The 6,383-nt window shown below is 38.6% G+C and overlaps 1 pseudogene; it reads right to left on the reverse strand.

The window, feature by feature from the left end:
- Window positions 1-1,483: 1,483 nt before the first annotated feature.
- On the reverse strand, window positions 1,484-2,341 carry LOC101573444 (annotated as a pseudogene).
- Between the last annotated feature and the right edge of the window lie 4,042 nt (window positions 2,342-6,383).

Genomic DNA, 6,383 nt, shown 5'->3' on the forward strand with positions numbered 1-6,383 from the left:
AAGAAGAAGAAGAAGAAGAAGAAGTAAAGCTATGCTGTTATGTTGAGCTGTAGGGGACTCAGGTCAACAACTTCTGACACTGCCAGTCAAGTGTAAGACCCAATACTATTATGGATTACAGGACTCTTAAAGAATATTTTGCTGAGTTAACACACCTATAATATTCAAATGACAGAACTAAACAAAAAAGGGAATATATAAATGATTGTTCATTTTGTATCTGTGTAATCAAAATGGTTAGGAATGATATATAGTTACATTCTCTTAATGAATAGAGGGATTTGTTGTAATTGTGTTTGTAAATAGGATAGCACGTCTGCATCTTTACAGCAAATAACCACTAGGAAGAGAGTATGTAATGTGTTAATTATTGAAACTGTCCTACCAATTTTGTTTTGAAACTGTCTCATTGCTATTTGTCTCTCAATGAAATTATGGAAAAAATAAAAATAAATAAAAAGAAAAGTATAAAAATGAGTCATAGGAAGTAAAGTCATATTAATATGCTGAGCTGTAAAATGTTCAAGACAACAGCTTCTGACAATTTCCAGTTCTGTTGATAACCCACTACTATTATGGACTATTGGAGTATATTTAGCTATTTTGCTGAATTCAATTACATACAATCTTTAGACTGGCTTCAAGTATGAAAAGGTCCTTTATGATTTTTTTGGGGGGGTACTGGGGATTGAACTCAGGATCCTGCACTTGCCAGGGTAGCACTTATTCCACTGAGCCGTCTCCCTGACCCGAAAAGGTCCTTTAAAGACTTCTCTAAATACAGCTTCTTTAAGAGAAGTCCATTTTATATAAGACGTTGTAGTTGAGTTTTGATGATTTTAAAATTTAAAATGATAACTTTATGTTTTAAGTGTGGTCTTTGGAAAATTAACATTTAGTTTGTTGATTGTTGTGGCTATGTTTAAATATATCATTTTACCATTTGTTTTTTATCTGTTTCTTATTTTTTGTCTTTTTTTAACCTTTTTGATTAATGAATTTTTTGCGGTTCCTTTAAAAAAAAAAAAAAACTACTTCCTAATTGTTGCCCTGTCACAATTGTGTGCACTCTATAACATCTTACATCACTTTAAAATCAAAACAAAAAAAAATCTTACAGATTTGTCTCATTTTGTTAATATGCTGTGGAAGGTCAAAAATTTGCGTATGTAGTGTATGTGATACAAAATTGTGAATTGGTGGGACTTAAGTGACACTTGTCAGCATTAGAAGATATTGGTACTTAATCCTCTTACAGAAAATTTGCTTCTAATTTTGAACCTAGAAAGTCACTGGAATAACTGAAGAACAATACATGGCTTTTTTGGCATGTGTGTTAAGAATTGTGTAGAAAGCAAACCATCTATATTAATCCTCAATAGGACCAATAAAATTTAAAATATAAAAGACAAAAAAATACATACTATAATTTCAACAGCTTTTTAAATGTATTTGTTATTTAATTAGATTCTTAGAAAGAAATTTAGAACACTAATTTATGAGGATAAATTCCATTTGTCAGAGCAAGAACGGATTGCGGGTAGACCTGAAGCTGAGGAACAGCTTTGATATTTGCTAAAATCTGTGAGTCCACCACTTTCTGATCCACCTTGTGCTGCTCTGAAATCTGGTATCTCTCACTTTCAGTGTCTAAGATCTCGCCCTCCTGGTGTCTGGGTTTCTGAAACTTCTTCTTCCTGAACACATCAGTGAGGTGTTTGGGGATGTTTGCTTTGCTGATACTAATTTTTGTAGAGGTGCCAATGACAAATTTCTGCTGTGTTCTCCATAGAGGAACACAGTTAAGGCTAAGAGGCCAGGTCACATGCAAGCCACTGGCCAACTGCTTCAGGAAGACCACTCTCTTGTCTCTGTGACACCCAGTGAGGATGATCAAGATGGTGCCAGGAGTGATGCTAGCTTGATGTTTCCACACACGCTGACTGAAGGGTTTCCTGCCATGGCTCAAGAGCTTTTGGGGCACATCTTCAGTAGGGTAGTATCTAGGCATTTTCTAAAGTTAAGCCACCCAGGTACCTCCATTCTTGTCCCCACCAACTGGTTTTGTGATTGTAGCAAGAACTTTCTCTTTTTTCTTCTCAGCCTTTGATTTAGCAGCTGTGTACTTTCTCTTGTACAAAGCCTTTCTGGAATACATAGCAGATTGGGAGTATCTACCAATTTCTCTAACCAGGACAGGATTTTGGTTGCTGTGTGGCTGCCCCTTTTTGGACTTTTTTGCTTTCACCCTACTCTTTTTACCAGTACCACTGGCAGAGGCCTTTTTGGCTTTGGGTTTCTTTTCTTTAGTGTCTGGCTTCTCAGTTTTTTCACAAGCCATCTTGCAAATTGGAAAGGTTTTTTTTTTTGTGTGTGTGTGTGTGTGTGGTGGGGGGGATCAAACTCTGGACCTTATGCTTGGCAGGCAGGTGCTTGAGCCATTGAGCTATCTTCCTGGCCCAAAATACATACTACAACAATGCACAAACAGTTGCTGAAGAGGGAAAGATGGGTCAAACCCATATTTATAGAGAAAATGATATCTGAACACAAAGATTTGACATCATTCATTCACCCTACTCTGCCATCGAGGCTTACGATTTAGGTGCCTTGTAGTTGAAGTGTGGTTAAGGTCAGAGTTTAAAAACCACCCTAAGGGCTAGCAGTATAGGTCAGCAGATTAAGTGCTTTCTTAGTTATGTGCAGGGGCCAGGGTTCCAGGGCTGGCACCACATGCCGTGCCTGCCCCACCCTCAGGTGTGCTAAGCCAGCAATGGAGTCCAGGAATGGTGGTGCACACCTGTAATCCCAGCACTAGGGAGGCAGAAATCAGGAGGATCATGAGTCTGAGCTGTGTAGTGAGACCCTGGGGGGAAAAAAAAAAACAAAAACAGCCTATAGTTGTTGGGCTGGAAAAATACTGATAGGCTTGAGCCTCCACAGATGGAGGGGGGCTAGCCAATGGCACATCCAGCCACTGGACACTGCTGAGCCATCTGGGTTAGAGACAGAGACATGAGCCTTCTCATAACAGAGATAAAACCATCAGTGGAAGAGAAGTGATATTTTCCCATGAAATTCAGGAGAGCGTCAGAACTTAAGCTGTAGGCAAAGGAAGAAGAAGAGACCTTAGAATTTGTCTTCAGAGAGGAGAGGTAGGAGAGAATGCTATACCTAAGACCCAGGGAATAAAGGGCCTCACAAGATCAGCTGGCACCAAAGGCCAGGAGAGCCAGTCCATCGGATTTAGCAACCAGAAGGCCGTGTGCCCTCATGACAGCTATTTCAATTGAGCTTTCCTGGCACAGAGCATTCTTTAAACTGATTCAGGGACAACATGACACCACTTTTGTTACCATTAAGAGAAATCAATAACATGTGAGAGATAGAAAAAGAAGAAATAACTAGGAAAACAGAGATTAGCGATGACAAGGTTGAAATTAAGATGCCATCCTTAAAAATCCCAGTGCAGTGCTCTTTCTTTTTCTTTTTTTCCTTTCCTCTTCTTTCCTTATTTCTTTCTTTCTTTATTTTTTTTATTTTTTTATTTTTTTGTAATTTAGGGAAGGTTCTAGAGGGTGTTCAGGGTCTCACTACTAGATCGGACTCATAGTGATCTGCCTGTTTACAGCCTCCCAAGCGCTGGGATTACAGGTGCGTGCCACCATGCCCAATCTGCTCTTTCTATCTAAATTCTATCTTTTTGTTAAATTCAGTAGGGTGACCTAAAAAGAAAAAAGTGCTGACATTGGTGACAGTGTGGATGACATTGTGCTAAGCAAGTTAAACATCACATGATCTCATTTATAGGCGGACTTTAAAGAAATCAAATGCATAGAAACCAGAAGTAGAAAGGTGATTGCCAAGAAGCTGTGAGCTGGGAGTGCCCAAAGGTACAACATTGCAGTTAAAAAGTGAATATATTCTGGAAATAATGCACAAGCTGGTAACAGTAGTTGGTTATAAAGTAGAGCATTATATGCTTGAAAATTGATAATGGAATTCATCTCCCCCTACACCCATAAAAGAAATGCACAAGGTAATGGATAAGTTAATTTGGTGTTCATTTTGCAATGTATATCTACATCAAAACATCACACTCTGTACTTTAAATATATACAATCTTTTTTGTCAATTATACCTTAACAAAGCCAGGGGAAAAATAAACTCAGCAGGGCTGAAAATTAATCATGTACATATGATCCATTCCTTCAGACAGCCTAGCCGATTCACACTGGCTTAAAGCACATTAACAGGTTTTAAAGTAATCCCAGCTACAAATTATTGACTGCTTGCTCTGAGCCAGGTGCTATGCAGCTTGCTTTAGATGGATTACCTCATTAGATCCCCACTAAAACCCTGTCTGATAAATGTAAAGTACAATCTTGTATCTTTTCAGATGAGGAAATTGGGGCTCAGAAAGATCACAGAACTATATGCCATCCTTGGAAACAGCAGCACAGAGGACACCCCAGAAGGAAGGGAATCAAAGTTAGTACTTACTGAGTGCTTGCTCTGTGGAAGTATTTTGCTATGAATTTTACACACTTGGGGCTTATCTAAACTGCATAATAGCCTACATGGACGAAGAGTAAGAAAATAGTTGAAGTTCATTATAGAATCAAAACAGAAATGAATGAAAATTTTCTTGATTTTCTAAGCAAATCCCTCAGAACTCATAAATAGGGGCTGGGGAGATAGCTCAGTAGAATAAGTGCTTGCCTGGCAAGCACAAAGGTCTGAGTTCAATCCCTGGTTCTGAAAAAAAAAAAAACTCATAAATAAATTACATAGTGAGATATTTGAAGAGATGGTGAGATAGCTCAGCAGACTAAGCACCTGCTTAGGCAAGCACAGGGACCAGATTTTGATCCCTGGCACCCCTGGACACTCTGAGCCAGTCACCAAGCCCAGTAGTGAGACCCTGTACCAAATACATTTTTTAAAAATGATTTGAAGAGAAGAGCAATCTGAATAGGTGCTAAAATGACTCTAGGTCCTACGGCCTTCTAGACAGGTCCTCTGACCTCAACTGGAGGAAAACAGAAGCCCCAGCACTCTCACTTTCACCCCAGAAAAGGGAAACTCCTAAAGAGGTGGCAGTGGTTTTAGGCTCTTCCACTGTACCACAAGGAGGGCTGCAACATGACTCTAAACTTCTTGTCAGAAAGGATCTGCAACCTGCGGTACAGGGTTACAAGGTAAATCCTGAGGGTACTTGACTGACCTTATCAAATACAAAAGTTACATTTCTTGTTATATAGCTCTTGCTTTATCTTGGTCTTAACCATCCAGCAGAAAATTATAAAAACCAAGTATGAAAAGTAAAGCCAGGGACCAAGGAGATGGCCCAGTGGAATAAGCGCTTCCCTGGCAAGCATAAGGGCCTGAGTTTAATCCCCGGTTCTGCAAAAAAAAAAAAAAAAAAAAGTAAAGCCATATTAATATGTTGAGCTGTGAAAGGCTCAAGTCAACAACTTCTGTGAATAATCTACTACTATTGTAGACTGCTGGACTGTGTTGGATTGTTTTGCTGAATTCGTGTACCTATAGTATTTAGATGCCAATGGAATACCCATTTCTGACAGAACTAAACAAAAAAATGGGATACAAAGGAAGGACAACTTTGTATCTGTATATGCAAAATAGTTAGGATAGATATACAGCTACTTTCGCTTAATTCAATGAGAAGAAAGATTTGTACTAATAGGGTTTGGACAGGATATTCTGTCTGCATCTTGTACTACAATAACCACTAAGAAGATAACAATGTACAATGTATTAATTATTGAAACTTTCCTATTAATCAGTTTTGAAACTGTCTCATTGATATTTGTTTCTCAATAAAATTAAATAAAATAAAAAAGAACTGAAACATTAAAAAAATAAACTTCTTGTCAGAATTGAAAGTCCATGTTTCCAAGTACATGATAGAGTTTGACAGATAAAAAGAGACTTCATTAAGTTTTCAATCGCATAAGAAATTCAACAGATATTAGGAAAAACGACAGTGAAGAATTTTTAGAAAATGCTCCAGTTGTCAGAACATCACACCCTTTATTTTTGTTTATTTGTACTGGGACTCGAACTCAGAACCTCAAGCTCTTGCTCCGCTGAGCTATCTCCCAGGCCCTTCACACTTTGCTTTTGAAAGACATTGTTCTACCACATTCTCCCTCACCTGTTTTACATAGTTCTTTATGAAACGGATCAAGTTATCAGTCCAAGTCCTCTCCCTGCCCTTAAGCATGTTCAATCACAGACAAAATATCCCCCGAGATGTAGGCAGTTCATTCTAGTGAACATTTGGAAGGTGATCCCTGAAATAACTGAGCATGCCAACAAGTGAAAGAGAAGGCCAGGCTAGGAACGTCCCATGTCCC

This window comes from Octodon degus, unplaced genomic scaffold, assembly GCF_000260255.1.
Source record: "Octodon degus isolate 3935 unplaced genomic scaffold, OctDeg1.0 scaffold00046, whole genome shotgun sequence".
Lineage (NCBI taxonomy): Eukaryota > Metazoa > Chordata > Mammalia > Rodentia > Octodontidae > Octodon > Octodon degus.